General features: G+C 54.1%; 1 long non-coding RNA gene across 1 annotated transcript; it reads right to left on the bottom strand.

Annotated features, from left to right (window-relative positions):
- Nucleotides 1–5,508: 5,508 nt before the first annotated feature.
- Nucleotides 5,509–14,396, bottom strand: LOC123383811. The gene is made up of 3 exons (XR_006594052.1): nucleotides 11,335–14,396; nucleotides 5,869–6,066; nucleotides 5,509–5,562 (listed from the first exon to the last, which is right to left on the bottom strand). It is a non-coding gene; the product is annotated as an uncharacterized LOC123383811 (long non-coding RNA).
- Nucleotides 14,397–20,172: the final 5,776 nt, after the last annotated feature.

Genomic DNA, 20,172 nt, shown 5'->3' with positions numbered 1-20,172 from the left:
GGGACGCAGGGAACAAAATGAGTGATGGTCTCTCCCCACCTGCCAGCACCATGGAGGACAGAGCCAGAAGCAGCGTGCAAAAATCAGCAGCACGCCCCCCGCCCCCACTTCAAGGACAGTAAACCAGCCCAGCCGTTGGTCTGATCAGAGGGGGAAGCCACACACAGGAAGTGCACCACTTAGCCGGAGGGGGTCGTCTTCGAGGCAGACGGACACCTCAATACTCATGCATTATGTGAAGTTCTCTCAGGTGAAGATGGGGTGGGTGAACTCTACGGCAAAGCTCAAGGGAAATCGCTGGAAGGTTCCAGTCCCCCTAGAGGATGGAAGGGTGACATGGTTATATCAATATATTATATTTTACTGTTTTCATTGTAAAATAAAACACAAGTACATAAAACCACGCCCAAAGAACCACAAATACGTGGGTTCACAAGCTATCGCGAAGCAAACACTTATAACCACCACCCAGGCCAATAAACAGCCCTGTCCCAGCCCCCCCAGACACCAGCCATATGTCTATCCTGGTTACAACCTTCTTCCCCACAAGGGGAGCTCCCGTCTGCCATTTTGTCATGGTGCTGTCACCCAAGTGTGCTTCCCAGACACTGTTGTTCAGCCTTGTGCATTTAAAACAACTTACATATGTTTGAAAGGTCTTCTAAAATGTGGGTCCTCCTCCATTCCTTCCTTATTCTTGCAGCCTCTTTGTAGAAGAATCTGGATTGTTTGACCTGTAGTCTCCCACCGTCTTTATCTAATGGTTGCACACTCATGGTGTAGCTCGACTGCCCTCTGTACTTCCTGCTTGACAAATGGATCCTGGGGCTCCATGATCTGACTCTGGTTTGGTGCCTTTGGTAAGAAAATGGACCATGATTTCTTCTTTAATCACAGAGCTTATAACACCAGCTTATCTCCCTTTGTGATGTTATCAGACCTTGATGCCAAATGCCTCGATTCATCAGTTTGTAACCACCTGGGGATAATCTAATTCTAGCACTTATTTTTTTCGCTTTTTAGTTGGAATACTTCTATTAAAGAGACACTTCCCTTCATGGGCCCAGTGGTGGTATCGTTCATAAAGGGAAGGTAGGAAAAATGCTGGATTCTCTTCCCTCCTGTATTTACTAATTTTCAAGAGCATGAGGGTCATTTCATTCTCTGAAGGATGACTCATTCCTTTTAAAAATATTAGGATAAACTCTTGGATTTAACACATATGGTAGCCTTCAATCCAATGAAAATTATTGTATTTATCAACTTCAAGACTCTCCATGTTTGACCAGCAGGAGACTCATCAAGGCTTCTGGTCCCTTCTAGTATTGCCATGGTGATGGTCTCAAATAGCTTCCTTGCTATCTGATTTTACAAGGTGTCGAGGGTACCTTCCTGCCCCCAGCGTGGGGTTCGTCAGATCTCTAAAAGCCCTAGTTATTTTGGTATTTCAAGCATTTCAAGACAGCAATCTATGGTCCATGTGTGCACCTGGTTGGTCATTATTCTAGAACATTCATTGAACTGAGCTCAGGAATTACAGAAACTTCTTTTCAAAAGATCAAATAGCTGGGGTGCCTGGGTGGCTCAGTCGGTTAAGTGTCCAACTTCGGCTCAGGTCATGATCTCATAGTTTGTGGGTTTGAGCCCTGCGTCGGGCTCTGTGCTGACAGCTCAGAGCCTGGAACCTGCTTCAGGTTCTGTGCCTTCCTTTCTCTACCCCTCCCCAGCTTGCACTCTGTCTCTCTGTCTTTCTCATAAATAAATAAACATTAAACAAAAATTTTTTTAAAGACCAAATAGCCCAGGAGTTCATTCTAATGTGTTCTGTCCAAATTCAAGAATTCTTTGGTGTTTGTGCTTTCTCTTCTCTACTACATCTGTGTCTCCTTTCTTTCACGTTGGGAATCTTGGCTCTCAAGGATATAGAAATGAGACGATTAGAATATCTCCATTTTTTGTTGCTTGTGCCACAACTCAGGCAACACCATCAGACTAACAACGGTGGTTTTACCCTCACTGATATGTTTACCAAAAAAAGTTAAACTAGGGGCGCCTGGGTGGCTCAGTCGGTTAAGCGGCCGACTTCGGCTCAGGTCACGATCTCGCAATCCGTGAGTTCGAGCTCCGTGTCGGGCTCTGGGCTGACAGCTCAGAGCCTAGAGCCTGTTTCAGATTCTGTGTCTCCCTCTCTCTGACCCTCCCCCATTCATGCTCTGTCTCTCTCTGTCTCAAAAATAAATAAACGTTAAAAAAAGTTAAAAAAAAATTAAACTGTATTTTGCATTTGCTCTCCCCATAGTCTCCCCATTTTGGATAGCCGTGCAATATTCAAAGTGCCAGAGGATATGTCTGGAGTCACTAATGCTTGTTATGACTTGGGGCGGGGGGCAGGGGTGCTGGCATCCAGCGGGTGGAGGCCACGGATGTACAAGACTCCTCCCTCCCCGCCTTAAATCATTATCTGGCTCAACACTTCCAAAGTGCAGAGACTGAGAAAACCTGTTTAGAATTTGTGTCTCTGACTCACTCTAGTTTGGGGGTTGGTTCGGGAATATCTTGTCAACCTAGATTTTTGGTAACTGGTTTCTAGTTTTGTGATGCTTTGATGATCTTTACCATTTTAAGTGTGGGTTTGCAGAAATGGAAATTCTGCACACTATTATTGCTGACGCTACTTTCATAAACTTATTCTGCAGGGGATACGGAAAAAGTAGCCCCAGTCCATTCCCAAAGTGCACATGAGTGGACAGGATGGTTTGAATGCTGACCTTGACGGCAGGGTAGACAGAAAGGGATGGGGTTTGGGGCGGGGGGTGTCTAGGAAGCAGACACAAGACTAGGAGGCTGACGGGGGCGTGTCTAGGGAAAATGATGGGGTCTCATATTACTCTCAAGTTCTGACCCCGTGGCTGCTGGTGCCCCTAACAAGGATGGGACCCTCTTGGACTCAAGAGAGAATTTGGTTTTGTCAGGCTGACTTGGAGGTCTTGAGGGGTCGAAAATGCATCACAACATCGTACTCTTGCAGAGCTGAGGGGCCTTCTGGAATGGGCCCGGAGTCTCAAGTTCTGAGGCTGCACCCACGGCTCGTGGGCTCAGTGATACAGCAGCTTTGAGGTCAGGGTCAGCCCCCGAACTCCCACCTACGGACTACGTTGTGATGAAAATGGTTTTTATCTTTCTTCTTACGTTTTGGTCTCATGCTTGAAACACGTCTTCCTTGCCCCTGGTTAGGGGGACCGGCCAGGGTGTCCTTCCGCACAGACCCTCCTGGGATTTGCCCCCGTACGGGGCTGGCCCTCACGCACACAAACGCTGGGCACAGTTTTTGCAAACGGAGCTGAGTTCCTGGCTTTGATTCTGCGCGTTTTCTCCACCTCTGCTCTGCTTCCTGGGACAGCATGGACGGAGCCTGGGGTGTGGGTCAGGGACTCTGTGCTGAGGCCCTTTCGGCCACTAGTGGCGGCTTCTGAGTCGGGCGCATCACGTTTTCACGTGGACGCTACATTATTTACAGTAGAGAGATGGTTGGGGGTCTCTGCTGGCCTCCGTGGGGGGGTTTCTTTTTAGTTTATTCCTTTTGTTTTTGCTTTAAGAAAGATGCATGCTTGTTGATCAGCTCCTTCCGGGATGGATTAGGGTTGTAGTGGATTTAAATTTCACTTTCCACTGAGCTTGGCTTCCTTCTGCATTCTATACTCAAAGGATGGAGGCAGACACTCAAAATATTGGCGCGTCTACCGGGCCAATGTCTTTTGGGACAGGACACCAAGAGGCCAGAATCTCAGGACCTCAGCTTCTGGCTCAGCCGAAGATGCCCCAGGCCTCCCGCCCCACGTGGACTCCATTTCCAAGTCTATGTATATATGAGTTTTGCCTTGATGCCTGGTCACGGCCTCTATTTGTGCCTCAGGCCCCTGCCTCCCCAGCTGGCCGGCAGCCCCTTCCTAGGCCTGGCTTGGTCTCCGGTTTCCAGCCATGCCGATGCCTGCTTCCATCCGCCCCGCTGAGCCTTCCTGTCTGAAACCCAGCTCCCTGTTGGGAGCTTGCCTCCTCTAGGCCCCTCCCAGTCCTCAGATGCCCAGTTAGGGTCCTGCGAGTTCCCCCCTGAATTTGTGGGGCCCGACCTCTTCCAAACAGTGAAGGAGCAGAGGCTCACGGGGAGAACGGGTTGGCCTCGCTCTGGGCAGAGCAGCCAGAGCCCAAGCCTGGGGATGGATGAGAGTTCTGCGTCCGTGCCAGGTGGGGGGTGTGGCTGCAACGTGAGGTGTACAGGTCGTGACGCCAGCACCTGAGGCCCACAGACTTAGAGCTGAGGTGTGTGCGTACGTGCGGACAGATGTGTGCACATAGGTACATCCACATTCGTGCACATGCACGCGCCCAGATGCAGCCCATGCACATGCTGGCGTGTGTGGCCCCGCTTGTTCTGGTCTGAAGTTCTTTCTTTGCTGACCTTGAGGTGCTGCGTGGAAGGAACGTAACTTTAACCTCCGGGAGGCAGGCGCATGCAGGGCTGCTGGCGGCCAGCGTGGGGGTGGGGGTGGGGGTGGGGGTGGGAGGGTCCCAGCTTGCAGCCCCTTGGAAGCTGGGGACAGGTATGGAAGCCTGGTGGTTTTACCTGCTGGATCTCACCCCCTCTCCCCTCCCCACCTGGGCCACCCTCCGCTGCCCTCAGAAGGCCAGGGGCTTTGACAGTGTCCCTTTCCTCCCAGGAAAGTGTCTGCATGATACTTTCAGGAGGCTGTCTTCTCAGAGGACGGAGGACGCTCGCTTTGTCTGACTATGGAGCACGGGCCACAGGCTGGGTCCCTGCTCCCTGCCTGCACTTTGGATTCTTCCAGGCGCCTTCCGGGCTCATGTGTGCAGTGGGGTCATGGGAACTTGGGGGCACCGGTGGTGTCAGCAAATGCCAGGCTCCTTTACCTGCCTGGCTGCACACACCCCGCCTGCCGGCCCGACAACAGGGAGAAGGCACACCAGGCGGGCTCTGGGCTGGCTCTTCCCTGCCCGGAAGTGGTGCTGACTGGAAGGTAGGGCAGGGTGGGCTTGACTCCCCTTCTCCACGTCCCCGCCCACAGGGAGGTGAAGCATCCGAGGTCCCAGGTGTGGAGGGAGTCTTGTCTTCCTTATACCTGCCCCAGAAGCAAGTGACAGGAGGGCTGCAGGCGGGATGGGCGGGGTTAGAGCTCAGGTTGCAGGACAAGCTGTCCCTGGGCCCCTGATCCATCACCCAGGGTCAGGCCACCAGGTGAGGACCGCCTGCCTCTTGGGCAGGTATGTGTCTCAACCACTGAGCACATAATTATTATTTTTTATTAAATTCCCCCCTCCCCCCCCCCCACTGAGCGCATTATTAAGAACACATTAAATATGTAATGAGAATTTTAAAAAGTGTTTCCTGGTGGCTCAGTTAAGTGGCTGACTTCGGCTCAGGTCATGATCTCAAGTTTCATGGGTTTGAGCCCCGCGTCGGGCTCTGTGCTGACAGCTCGGAACCTGGAACCTGCTTTGGATTCTGTGTCTCCCTCTCTGCCCTTCACCCGCTCATTCTCTCTCTCTCTGTCAAAAATAAATGTAAAAAAGTTAAAAAAGTAAATTGGGGTGATGTACACCTAACATAACATTTACCATCTTCACCATTTTTAAGAGTACAATTCAGTGGCATTCGGCACATTCACACTGTCATACGGCCACCCCCTCGGTCCTCCTCCGGAACTTTCTTGTCTTTCCAAACCGAAACTCTGCCCCTGTTGAACACCAACTCCCCAGCTCCCCCCACCGCCCAGGGCTCCCACCCTCTACGCTGTCTCCGCTCCTGGAGGCGGAAGCAGACAGGGTTTGTCCTGCTGGGTCTGGCTTACTCACCGGGCATCATGGCTCATCGCGCTGGAGCAGGCGTCAGTTTCCCCTTCCTGTTTAGGGTCGGGTACTGCTCCTGACACCTTCCCTGTTTTAAACAAACCCTGGGCCTCCTCCATGTGTTGTGCCTTCTAGTGACTTGCTTGCGTTTGACGGGGCGATGGTTCGGCCTCCCGTCAACCATACTTCACCGCGAGAGAGGACCTGGGGCCAGGTAAGAGCCAAGTGACAGCAACAGGAATAAAAGACATGTTGTGCTTTCGTTTATCTAGTGTCCCGCCCGCTGTCCTTCTTGCTCTGAGGGACCCCGTTCTGGCTGCCGACAGCCGCCCTCGGTGCCAGCAGGTTGGGGGTGGGGTGTGAGTCACTGGGGCTCAGGCCTGGACACACCTTCCTCATCGATCTCCGGCGACAGGGCCCATGCTGGCGCCTGGCGTCCCTGCCGGCAGCGGGGAGCGGGTGGGCTGGGGTGGCTTGTGTGTGTGGGGGACTGTTGAGCAACCACAGGGTGCTGCTGAGAACAGCCCTGGCGGGTGGCAGCGGGCACTGCGTGGCCGCCCCTGGCTTCCCGCCACTGTTTGTTCTGGGCTCAGAGCTGCTGTGGCGGCTCAGGACCCGGGGCGCTGCCTCACCCCCTCCTAGCTGGCTGCGACTCAGGTTGGGCAGCAGGGTCGGGTGGGGGAACATCACGCCGAGGTGGACCGGGCCGGCCTCACATTCTGAGCAGAGAGTGGCACCTGTCCCTACATTGGGTCCCCAGCCTAGGCCCTGAGAACTGCCGTCAGGATCCCTGGGGGTGGGATGGCACGAGGAGAAATCGAGGAAGCTCATGTTCCGGAACATTCTGTGAGCCTTCGGCAGGGATCGTGCGCCAAGGCGCCACGTGCCCTGCGGAGGAACATGTTTGTTCCTCTGCAGGGGTCTGCAGCACTATCTTGCCCAGGCCCCAGCGGCTCCCCGTGTCCCCAGAGGTGCCCTGGGGAGGGGGGCCAGGGTACCCAGCGGGACAGGCAGTGAGGGCAGGAACCAGATCAGCTGTCGCCTTGGGAGGGTGGGGAGGCCTTTGATTTGATTCCTAAAGGAGGATGTGGAGGCCCCACCAAGGCCCCTGTGTGTGCACTTGGAGTGGGTGGATCTTCTCCAGCACCCCAGGAGCACAGTCGGCAGCCTGTGGGTTATACTGGTCGGGTAGCTGGGGGACTGGGAAGCTCGGGCTGTTCTCCCAGCAAACCAGTGAGGTCGGTCTTCCAACACCCACTCTGTCCATGGGAGGCAGCATCTGGAGGGGATCGGTGAGTTGCCTAGATTTGCAGGGCTAGTAGGAGGAGAGTTAGAGGCACCCACAAGGCTCATGCAGCCTGTCTGTGCTTTGAGGTTAAAGGTACATTCCTAAAAGGAGTGGCCCCTTCTCAGTGAACAGGATGTCATGACTCAACCCTGTGACTGGAGACCAGGGAAGGCACCTGATGGGGACACTCTGTGTGCGGCACACAGGACACCCCCAGAGCTCTAAGCCACATGCCACCTGCTGTTTATGTTTTTAGGCATCTTTGTCACCAGCACTTACCTCGGGAAAATCACTCCTAGAGGTACTGTGGGGACCCTGGGCCAGGGAGTCAGGTGACTGTGAGGAGAGAGTTCAGTTGTAAGCCCAGGTCCATGACCTTGAGCATATTATTTAAAAAGTCATGTTAAGGGGTGGCTGGGCAGCTCAGTCAGTTAAGCGTCCAACTGTTGGATTTTTGGCTCAGGTTGTGATCTCACAGCTTGTAGTTCGAGCTCCAGGTCGGGCTCTGTGCCGACAGCTCAGAGCCTGGAGCCTGCTTTGGATCCTGTGTCTCCCTCTCTCTCTGCCCCCTCCCCCGCTCACGCTCTGTCTCTTTCTCCCCCAAATAAATAAACATCAAAAAAATTAAAAACACATGTTAAAGACTATCCATGGAAAGAACACAAGTTTTACCCATGGAAAGAACACAAGTCCTCCTCCTGTGTGTCAGTTAAATGAAATGAAGTGTGTAACACGCTTGGCTCCAAAGGGACATTCACTTGTTTCCGGCTCCTTCTCCTTTCCTCTCTTCTCTTCTTGACGTTTTCTCTAAATGTGTGGGTTTTCCCCTGCCCCTTTCCACGGTACCGTCTCCCCTCCCCTGCTCTGGGATGGCCCCAGGAGCACCGGCCTCTGTCCCAAGGAGGTGGAGCAGGGAGAGGAAGCGGGTTGTGAGAACAGCTCGGCTCTTGCTGTGAGAAGGAGCAGGTCTGGGTCCACGACCCGAGGTGTGGGTGGTGCTGGGCAACCTGGCATCTCTGACTAGGTAGGTAGTGGAGTCTGTGGCCCCGCAGAATCTGAATGTAGCAAGACCACCCCCTTCCCCCCCCACCCCTGGCAGCAGACACGAGGACAGCGGTCCCCTCCACCCTACCTCCTCCAGGGGCTGAGACCAGGCGTCTGCTGAGTTGCTGGAAGAGGCCCAGTCTTACGTCTTAAATGAGAAGAAAACCAGCCAAGAAGCCCAGTTCTATAAACGAGGTCAGCTGGGGAACAGGCTGGGGGATGGGGGTGGGGTGGTGACTTGGATCAAAGGCATGTGGGCACCCTGAGGCTGTGACTCATCCTGACTCCCACGAGGGGAATGCGGCTTTACCCTGAATCCTGTAGATTGGAAAATGTTCTTGTTTGAATCAGGAATGCTTCACGCGGTTGAATGAAGCTCTGCTCATAAAAAGAAAGACACAAAAGGCATCCTGATCGCAAAGGAAGAAACACAACTATGTGTGTTTCCGGATGATGTGTGCATTTCCATTTCTACACGGTGTGTAGGAAATCCAGAGACCTCCGCAAAAGCAATTGGAGCTAATAAAAGTTCAGCAAGGTTGCAAGATACAAGATAAATGTACAAAAGTAACCTGTATTTTATATATTACCAACGAACAATCCAAAATTATATATAAGGACGCAATTCCATTTACGATAACATAAATAGGAATAAAATACTTCTGAATATATAACAAAAAGTGTACAAGTTATACACCAGATTACATCACTTACATTACATCTGCAGGGCCACAGACACCAGTTATATCATCAAAAGAAATTAAAGAAGATCTGAAATCTGAACAGACACCTTGAATTTGTGGCCTGGAAGACTTAATATTGTTTGGAGCCAAAACTTCCTAAATTGATCTGCTGATTCAACATGATCCCTATCAACTCACAGCTGCCTTTAAAAAAAAAAATCTTTTTTTAAATGTTTATTTACTTTTGGGAGAGAGAGTCAAAGCGTGAGCAGGGGAGGGGCAGAGAGAGAGGGAGACACAGACTCTGAAGCAGGCTCCAGGCTCCGAGCTGTGAGCACAGAACCCGATGCGGGGCTCCAACCCATGAACTGTGAGATCATGACCTGAACTGAAGTCAGACGCTCAACCAATTAAGCCACCCAGGTGCCCCTGCCTTTTTTTAAGTAAAAATTGACAAGCTGATCCCAAAATTTATAGGGAAATTCAAGCAGCCAAGAATAGCTAAGGGAATCTTGAAAACGGAAGAACAAAGTTGGAGGTATCACAAATCATACATCTGTTGGAGGTCTAGTGTCCAGAATATGCAAAGAACTCTTAGAACCCAACAATGAAGAGATAAATAGCCCAATTAAAAAGAGACAGAGAATTTGAATCAACATTTCTCTAAAGACGAAATGCAGATGGCCCATGGGCACATGAAAAGATGCTCAACATCCTTAGTCATTAAGGAAATGCAGAGCTAAACCATAATGAGAAGCCGTCTCAAGTCCTCCAGGATGGCTAGAATAAAATGGGCAAATATTAATTACTGAGGGTGTGGAAACACTGGAGCTCTCATTCATGGCTGGTGGGACTGTAAAACGGTGCAGCCACTTTGGAAAAGAGTCTGGAAAATCCTCAACAAGTTAAAATCCGGTTACCATATGACTCAACAAATCCACTTCTACAGATACATACATATGGAAAAATTGAAAACATGTGTCCGCACAAAATCTTGTACATGAAGGCTCCCAGCAGCATTTATTCATAATGGCCCAAAGTGGAAACAACTTGAATGTCTATCAATTAAGAAGCAGATTAGACCATGTGGTACATCCATAAAGTGAAATATCATTCAACCAAGAAAAAGGAATGGGGTGCTTACACATGCTTCACATAGATGAACCTTGAAGGCACTGTGGTTAAGCCAAAGAAACCAGACACAAAAGGCTGCATCCTGTATGATTGCATTTATATAAACGTTCAGAACAGTCAAGACCACAGAGACAGAAATCAGATTAGTGGATTCCAGGGGCTGGGGCAGGGGATGAGGAGTATTTGCTGGTGGGATTGTCTTTCTTTTTGGGGTGATAAAAATGTTCTGGAATGAATGGTGTTGCTTGTACAATTTTGTGAATGTACTAAAATCACTAGGTTGTGTTTCTTCCAAGGGTGAATGTTATGGTATGTGAATTACACCTTGGTGAAGTAAAAAAGGAGTTTCAAGGCACAACAGCTGGAAATGTTTTGACGAAAGACCCCAAAGTTAATGTTAGCCGAATTCTCTTCTGATTTGGGTAAAATCTAGTCTGATTAGTATGGAGCAAAAAGGAGTAAGCTGGATGTGTCCTTACAAAAATAAAACATCTTTGTCAACACAAAATGTTGCCCATTAAAGTACGTACAAGGAAAACAGCGACCATCTTGTCCATGACTCTTGTTAGAAAGAGAGCAGACATTTCTTTGACATTTAGGACCGAAACACGTAAACCCAGGGATGTTTCTTGGAGTCATTGATTCTGTATTGAAGATACAGAAAGCTTTTGTTTGTTTTCATTTTTTTCCCTATGCTTCCTAATAAAATTGATGCTATTGTAGGAAGTTAAAAGAAACAGGAAATATAAAATGATGTAACACATAATTTACTCCTAATTTCACCACCCGGAGACAATCATTGTTAACATGATGGCCAGTTTGGTAATTTTCTTCTCTCTCTCTCTCTTTTTAAATATAATTGAGATCATACTGAATATGCAAGGAGCATTATGGTTACTTGGCTAAAAGGTATACCTTAAGCATTTGCTAGGCATTTGAAACTCCCTGTAACTAGTATTTGTTTCTTTTTAATGTTTGTTTTATTTTTGAGAGACACAGAGTGCGAGAGGGGGAGAGGTAGAGAGAGAGGGAGACACAGAATCCAAAGCAGGCTCCAGGTTCCAGGCTCCGAGCTGTCAGCACAGAGCCTGACACGGGGCTTGAACCCACGAACCACGAGATCACGACCTGAGCCGAAGTTGGACGCTTAACCGACTGAGTCCCCCAGGTGCCCCTCTATCCCTGAATCTTTTTTAAGATAGTTCACAGAAGGTGGAAGCCGATGGTGGGGGTGGGTGTCTCAGCCCAGCTCCTGGCTTGTGCCGGAGGACAGGCATTTTTAGAGGGATATTTGTCCAGAGGATAGCTAGTTCTGACACTCACCAGGAAAGCAATTTGCTAAACGGCAGAACGGGTGGAACCGAGCAGGGGACAGCGTGCAGAGTCCTTGGCACCGCCTTGAGAGCTGGAAAGAGAGGCAGCTCGTGGCCATCATAGCATACTCATGGTGTCAGCCACAAATATTATTCTTGGAATCAAGACGGAGGTTCCTAGAAGTCAGTGCTTTGGGGGAGGCTTCCTTCCTGCTGCAAATAATTGTAATGTGTTACAGCTGCCTGCAGTCAAGTTGCCGGTGGGTGGCGCGGTGGCAAGGCAGGGGTGGGGGCGAGGGACGGGAGTGGCAGCCTCATCGTGTGGGTCCACACTGTCAGGTGAGGGGCCGAGGTGCTGCGTACCAAGAGAAGCCGCTCGCGGGTGGGACCTAAGCCCCAGGGGGCATTAGGGTTAAGCGGGCTGCTGTGTTCTGTAACTGGGTCAGGCGTGGCAGTCGGCGTGCTGAGGCTCTGTCAACGCCGGGACATTTAGCAAGGACTAGAAGTAGTTAGAAAGGAGACTGAGTTAGAGAGCAAGTCCCTGGGAGAAGCAAGCCCCAGCCTGGAGACACACACTGTCTCTCTCTCTTCCCTTAATTTTATTTTGTTGTGGTGGGAACACCTAACACAGGTTCAGCCCATCACAGCTGACGACAGGCACAGCCCTGGGCGGTGCTCTAGAGCTGGTTCCCTTGCTCTACCTTGTTACCCCCGTTGATTAGTGACTCCAGTGCCCTCCCCACCCCCTGCAACCCCACTGGCTCACTGACTCTATGGATCCGACTGGTTTACCTTCCCCTGTAAGGAGGATCATACGCTACTTGTTTTCCTGTATCTGGCTTCTCTCCCTTAGCCTCGTGTCTCAAGGCTCACCCGTGGTGTCACAGGGCAGGATCCCCCTCTCGGGGCTGGATGGCATCCCGCTGTGCCCACAGACCACACCTTCCACATCCCCCATTGTCGGGAGGAAGCGAGCAGCTGTGCTGAGAAGACTCTGGAGGGGTCCTGTCTGCACACCTGCCTCCCCGTGCGTTACTAGGAACACATTAGAGCGGGGGAAACCGAGGCACAGAGAGGTGAAGCAGGCAGCACAGCCCTCAGGGAGGAGGCAGGTCTGGCGCCAGAGCCGGGAGGCCACCTCATCTGGACAGAACACACCTGGGTGGGGGCTCAGGTGTCCAGCTCCAGTGGCAGACAGGGGTGCAGACCCCATAGCACCGAGACAGTGTTTCAGAAGCCCCTTCATTTGGCAAAGACCTGGAATGTGGCCTTTTGGGACTGAGTGGGAGCTAAGTGGGGCCGCGTGGGGCCGCGTGGGGCCGAGTGGGGCCGAGTGGGAGCTGGGTGGGGCCAGGTGGGGCCGTGTGTGCCCGCACCAGGTGCAAAATTCGAGAGGGTCTAAGTTGGCACCCGTGACAGGACTCGCTGTGCATCCCAGACCCGTTTTCAGGTGACACAGACCTACGGGAAAATACTTAGTAAACAGGGAGCCCCTCCAAGTAATGAAGGTTGGAGAACAGAATCGCTAGAGCAAAGGCTTTACAAATGGAGTAGGAAAATGAAAACATAGAGATAAATGATGAAAAGGAGAAAGAGTGAAGTGAACAAAATCAAATCGAATCAAATCGAATCAGCTACCCGAGTGCTCCGACCGCGCAGGCCTGGAGGCCGCGAAGGGGCAGGATGGGGCAGAAGGAGAAAGCACCTGTGCATGTGGGCACAGCGAGGCCGCTCAGGAAGCAGTGACAGGCACTCAGGATGCGGAAGGCGGGCGGCCGGGGGGTAGGGGGGCGTGAGGAGAACAGGGACGGGCAGCGGAAAACGAGGCAGCGGGCCGGGGGCTGAAGTGTTTTTAGGACAGAATAAATAGATGCTCAAACATGAGGAAACACAAACACACACGGAGAGAAGAGACACCAGCGTGGAAGGCCGTCGGGGGGTGTCCTCAGCTGGTGCTCAAGTGGGGACGGCTGTCCAGGGGGTGGTCCTGAGCTGGAGGTCCCCTCACCTGCCCTCTGCCCCCTGGAACCTGGCCCCTCCTGGCGCCTGCCTCTTGGATCCTGACCCCTGGCTCCTCCTGGCCCCTCACATCTGGCCCTGGCCCCTCCTGGTCCTTCACATCTGGCCCTGGCCCCTCCTGGCCCCTCACATCTGGCCCTGGCCCCTCCTGGCCCCTGACCCTTGGCTCCTGGCCCCTGACCCCTGGCCCCTCCTGGCCCCTCACATCTGGCCCTGGTCCCTCCTGACCCCTGGCTCTTGGCCCCTGTCCCCTGGCTCCTGGCCCCTGCCCCTGGCTGAGACTCCAGGCTGTGGAGTTTGTCAGGGGCAGGCACCTTGAGCAGGACAACACTCTGGACCCCACCTTGCACTGGCCTCTGAACACAGCGAAGGCGAAGGTCACATGCCAGCGTGGCCAGGCGGCCATGGTGCCCCACTGCTTGCTCACACTGCCGTCTGCACGCAGCCGGGGAGGGATTTCGTGTCCGCAGACGTCCGCTGAAGCACATAACCTCCCGTCATATGGGTGGGTCTCCTGCGATGGGTCAGAGCAAGGTCTGGGGCTTCCCAAAGCAGCCCCTTTGCCCTGAGGCTGTTGGGGAAGAAGCTGTCCCTGCTCTTGCTGGCTGGCCCCCCTCGTGGCTCAGCCTCATTCGCCCTCTGCCCTGACGTTCCAGACTTGCCAGGTTCCACTTACGCGTGGGCCGAGTCTTTATGAAATTAACTCAGATCTCTCCCTCTGTATATCCCATTGGTTCTGTGTCTCTGGATGCAGACGTCATAATCTGCACTTTATGCAGGAAGCAAGCAAGGCCGGAAGAACTTCAGACGTGCGGGGTCTCCCGGGTCATGAAGGAGCAGCGGGGCGGCGGGTCGCGGTGGACTGGACGACCGTGGGTCCTGCTTCAGGGCACTTGTGCCGAAGGGCTCCCCCTGCTTCGGCCACTGTTCTCCTATCTGTGAAGTCGATATGCCAGCATTCCTGGGGGCTAGGGCACTGGTGCAGGTCACGGGTACTGATGAATGTGCTGGATGTATAGAGAGCCGTCTGAAAGCTACTGATGTCATTTTCAGTTCTCTTCCCGGTACAGGGTAAGGAGAGGAGGCGGGGAGGCTGAAGTCCCAGGGCGTATGGACGCAGGGTGTATTTTTGTGGTCTGTCCCTCTAGAAGCAGCCTGTCCGCCCTCCTGGCTGGAGTACGAGGACCACCACCCTCCTCCCTGTGGTCCAGGTCTGGGCGACCCTTCGGGGAATGGAGAAGGGTGTGAACGGAGGGGGCGTTAGTGGTTTTCAAATAACAGGGGGTGTCGCCGGACCCTTGGCGGATGTCGGGTGAGTGTGTGGTACGGGGGCAGGGGGGCTGGACCAGTGGGGCGGCCGCAGACGCACAGGAGCCAGATCCCGCGTCGAGGTTCTCTGTGAAAAGCCGACTGGATCGGGAGCCTGGAAGCCACAAACCCCACCACGTGGCAAGATCTCTGTTGACAACTAAAAAATGTGTCAATTTAACGTTATGGCTACTGAATCAACATAATTACAACTTCTAAAAGGACTCCCTTTCTTGCAAGGGGGTATTCAGTGAAGGCCATTTTCTAACCCAAGTAGTTAAATCTCGAGATGCGTGAAGAGCGCAATCCGTTCTGAAACTAAAACCACGAACGAACACAAGGAGAGGGAGTGGGGAAATGTTTGACCCCATGGCGCGCTCACGCCCATGGTGACTGCGGCAAGGGGATGTTAGCTCCTCGGTGTCTGGGGCAGAGCCGTCTGGTGTCCCCTTACCGGCTCTTCGCCTGTGCGGCCGTGCGGAAGGTTCTACGGTGCAGGTTTGCAGTGGCCTACAACCATGTGTAAGCAGGGGCGGGGGGCACAGTCATCACATGCCACGCCCAGTCCGTGGCTTTCACTGGTGGCCGGGGGAGCCCCGTGTTGGGGCGGTAGGACTGTGCTCCGGAGGCCCCTGGATCTCAGGGTCCCTGCCTGGAAGGTGGGGTTAACAGTACTTTACTGGACACTTTGCTGTGAGAATAGATCTTTTTTTTTTTTTTAATTGTTTTTTTTATGTTTATTTTTGAGAGAGAAAGAGTGCCAGTGGGACAGGGGCAGAAAGAGAGGGAAACAGAATCCGAAGCAGGCTCCGAGCCGTCAGCACAGAGCCCGATACGGGGCTCGAACTCACAAACCGCGAGATCATGACCTGAGCCGAAGTCGGACGCTTAACCGACTGAGCCACCCAGGCACCCCAGAATATGGCTTTTCTTTTACACGATCATTTTCCACTCTGTTCTGTTTCTTCTATCCTAAAAACAATTCCAAATGAAAGAAGCTGGGGAAATTCTCTCATTCCTGCAGGAAATGCAAAAAGCCAAATTGGGGGCTTAGTGCTTACGTGGGAAGTCAGAGCCCCATCGGAAGCTGGGGGCTCTGACCTTTGCCCCACACTTGACCATCAAGTGCGCTTCCTGTGGGCCCTGGGAGTCACCCTTACAGCTGTTAGTTTCTGCCACGTGGGAATCCATGCAGACATCACGATTCCTGGTGCTGGACAGGCCCCAGTGTAGACCACCTAGGGATGACCTCCCACATCCATGCCTGCGAGTGAGGGACTCAGGGGTCCTAAAACCGGCTGCACCACCGGACACTCACCAGGAGAGTGTGGACATCACCCACCTGCTGCCCAAGTAGGAGATGAGCAGTCACAGGCCGTGATGGCACTTTTCTCTAAAATCAAAATTTTCTGCCAAGTCAAAGGACTGCCCCATGAAAAGAATTCCGTAGTGTCCTCAAAGTGAGTGTAGTCTCTCAGAGTTGTGTTTCTCCCACCCTCTTTTTATTTGGCTGATGGAATGTGAAATACGCCGTGTTTGCCCCAAAGAGAGTCAGCAGACGAATTGGAGAGGGAAGGTCTTTCCGAGGGAGAAGCGCCAGGCCGGAGAGGCGGACAAGTGCGCTTCCTGGCCCCGAGGAGCGGAGCTGGCGGGACACGAAGCCCCCACCGCCAGTCGATGTGGTGGCAGCCGCCGCAGGGTCCTGGCCGCGAGCCTCCCGCTGTGCGTCACGGGCCATCTCTAGGCACATGTGGGATCCACGACATTCCGCGCCGGGCCAGGACACGGCCTGTTGCTCTTGCTGATTTACAGCTCTGAGCACTGAAAGCATTTTCTTTATGACCCGAGACGGCTTTGGTGTTTTCCATTCCCACCTATGGCCGCTCGGCTTCCCAGCGCTGACGTGTGCTCCGAGGACGAGATCGGACACACGTGGTTTATCCTGCTCACGAGGGCTTTGGCCCCCAGCCCTCCTCCGGCGCCCTGCTCGCAGCTCTGAGCCACGCGGGGCTCGGGGCCCCCGCTCACCCCAGGCAGCAGAGACCCAGTGGTGGAAACCAGGCCTTGACAAGGACCACTTTGCAAATGACTCTCCTCCACCCCCTAGGATCACTTGGCCCCAGGCAGGTCCATCTTAGACCAGCGCTGAGGTTGGAGCTTGGGGACCCGCCGGCACAGGGGCTCAGACGTGCAAAATAAAGTACTCTCCTGCGCGTGGAGAAGCGTGTTCATGGTGCAGAGTCTGACACGGGGGGTAGTAAGTCTACTGGGCTGCTTCCTCCCCGCCCCTGACACCGTGACCCTCCCACAGCTCCGCCAACGCGCGTCTCCCCGCCCGGTAGGCAGAATTCGGGTGGTGCGCGGTCTCGCTTCACGTCTGACCAGAGAAGTCAGCTTCTCCGGGGGATCAAAGCGGCCGAGCCCCGGAGAGACGGAAACCTCCCGTTTGTCCGTCTCTGTGCGCGCAAACTGGCGAGCGTGCTGACCACGCCCCCAGGAGAGCCTTTCGTTTTGAATCCGACTCATTTCAGGGGCCTTGTTTGAGTCCATCGGCTTTGGCGGTCACCTGCCAGGAAAACGTGGAAGACCGCGAAAGGTCCTTGTCTTTTTTTTAGCCCCTCCCCCCCAATCCCAGGGTCCCCAAGGCCACAGCTGCGGGCTCACAACGCGGAGGGGACAGGCGCGTCTTCACTGCGTGTCTTCAAGGGTGCTTGCTCACTAGGGCTGAGCTTCAAAACCGAATGTTCTATGGCCCCTGGCCCTCGTGCTGGAGGGAGGCGGCTGGAGCCCCAGACATCAGACACAGGCAGGTGGGAATACGGGGCTTTTTCTGTCACCTCACCCCTCAGCCGGCGTCCCCCAGTGGAAAGGTTCCAAGTGGAAGACTGGAAGGAAGCTGGGTGGTGCTCAGAGGTATCGGTGTGCTTCAAGTGCGCCACGTCTCACATCTCTGCGGAAGGAGGGGCGGTAAACGGAGGCAGCAGTGCTAAGCTGGTTCTAGAGAGTGTGTGACAGGTGGGTCCACATCCTGAGACCTCATTCCTGTCCTGTCGCCAGAGAGTCGCTGGAGAGGAGGCCTTCAGCGTCAGCAGAGGCCTGGGGACCGGTAAAGACCTGCCCTCTTTGGTTACTGCCTTCAGCTCAGTGACAGCCTGCCCGGAACCCTGGAGATCTCGGGCAGTAGGTGGCCTGGGGATGGACCGTCGGGCCGGGGACTCAGAATCGGCCCGAGGCTCCTGCAGGGCTCGGCCACCGACCCCAGGGTTGCTCGGCTCAGGGCCCGAAACCCTCCAGACACAGGGACACCTGCTTACTCCCACCTTCCCCTGGAAGCTTCTGGGCTATCTGGTGGTCGACATGGAGATGCAGGGGGCTTGCTGCATCTGCCTCTCCAGACAGCTGGGGGTCAGTCACCAGTGGCTTTGTGGGCACACGTGGGTGCCCAGAGCCCACAGCTGGACGTTGGCTTCCAGGAGCAGTGACTTCTGTGGGGACAGAATGCAGACTGTCGGCCTCACGGGAATGGCAGCGTCTTGGGGGACTATTCGCTCCCTCCCTGCGCCAGGTGCCACCAAGAGTCACGTTCGTGATCTGCTTTGTGAAGTCCGTGAGTTCATGTAAACTCGTTGCGCATGACGCAGCCACAGAGAGGCAGGGCGGAAATTTAAGCCCCGTGCTCTAACACGAAGGTTCTGCCCGTTCCCTACCCCGGGGCCTTCTCTTAAGGCCTTGGGTGAGAGAAGGCGGGATGCTGGCTGAGGACAGGAGCATCAGGCAGCTTCCATTCTCGGGCCTCTGCTGGGCAGACATTCCCAGCTTTTCCCCTGAGGATGGGGCCTCCGGACGCTGAGTTCTTTGGGGACCCATGGGCACCCTGGCCTCACAATTTTTAGGAGCACGGCCCTCGCAGGGACCAGCGTCAGCCAGGGGAGTCAGCCCACGGGCAGGAAAGGCCCCCCCCCCCCATGCCTAATAGCTGGGCCACTCCTTTTATGTAGAGAGGGACAGTCATCACCCGTCACAGTCACATCCCCATCCAGCCCTCCCCTTGCTGGACAGGTGCCTGGTGGGGGTCATTCTTGCCTGCACCTGGCCAGCTGCCTTGGGACGGAGACTTTACCTCCGTCTTCCACAGAGAGTCTATGACAGGGTGCCTCCCCCGTGAAAAGTGATCAGCTGGGGGTCACACTGAGGGGCCGGGCCGGCATCCCCATCTTTTGGGGGCTGTGCAGGCCGTTCAGCAGGGCTGGTGGCCCACACCTGTCAGGTACGCTTAATCCCTTGTTCCGTGGCTTTCGTGGCTGATGCAATGCCTCGTTCCCAATTATTCAGGGTGAGCGCAAGTGACATGAGGGCCAGAAGCAGGTGGGTCCACCTGGCTCGAGGTCTCACTCCAGCCCTTGGGCGGCCCGTGGCCTCACTGCTTGGGGAAGCCACGCCCACAGGCTGGGGGCTGGGCCCTAGGGTCCCTGGATGTGCTTTCGGGATCTCTGTGATGGAAACCAGGCCCCTGTAAGAATCTGAGGGAACACGAATCCACAGGAAGGAGAACCATCCAGAAGCCTGCTAATGAGTTCTGTGCAAAGGGGTCCTGATCCTGTCGAGCCCTTTGATAATGACAGGATGACACTAATCACAGTGATAGCATCCTCAATAACCCCACCAGCACCCAACCAGGCTAGCCCTTTGGTCAGGGTCTCAACATGTGCAGGGGATTGAATGCGCCTTTGAGCACAAACTCTTTTTTAAAAACTTTTTTTCATGTTTGTTTATTTTTGAGAGAGCAAGCAGGGGAGAGGGCAGAGAGAGAGAGAGAGAGAGACAGGATCCCAAGCAGGCTCCGTGCTGTCAGCACAGAGCCCGATGAGGGGCTCGAACCCGTGAACTGAGACAGCATGACCTGAGCTGAAAGCAGGAGTCGGGCGCTCCGCTGACTGAGCCCCGCAGGCGCCCCAGAGCACAAACCCTTAAGCACCGTGTGATGTTTCAGGTTCCAACAGCACCTTGTGTGAACTTGACCTATGACCTGTTCCCAGATTCAGTGGCGTTAAATGACCAAGAATTAGGGTTCAAGCTCAGATCGGTAGGACGATATTTCTCCTTCCTGTGTCTGCTGTAGAATTCCTCTCTGGCCTGAGACACGGGGCCCAAGGCAGGGACAGGGGACCCTCCGCTGGGCACAGGATGTTGTGTAGCAGACCCGATGCGGACACTCCCATTGCTGGAAACAGAAGCTGGAAACTGCCCAGGGCAAGGGGCGAGCGCCGTGTGCGAGTGGCCGGTCAGGGCGGCCAGAGTCCTGTCATCAGGGGACCCGGGATGGGCTGAGGAAGGGAGGGACGGCCGGATGGAGGAACGGAAGCTGAGTTCCAGGATGGAGCTCACAGGGATGGGCAGGAGACCAGGCCCAGCATAAGCTTGGGCTTTGAGGCCAGTTCCTGGTGGTGGGAGAGCAGGGTGGCTGCCGTGTCACCTCCTGTCACATGTCATCGTCACCTCCACTTCTGACGCAAATCAGGAG

The sequence above is a fragment of the Felis catus genome, chromosome A2 (genome assembly GCF_018350175.1).
Source record: "Felis catus isolate Fca126 chromosome A2, F.catus_Fca126_mat1.0, whole genome shotgun sequence".
NCBI classification, from domain to species: Eukaryota; Metazoa; Chordata; class Mammalia; order Carnivora; family Felidae; genus Felis; species Felis catus.
Note: the sequence above shows the minus strand (reverse complement) of the source record. Positions and strands in the feature narration are given on the sequence as shown.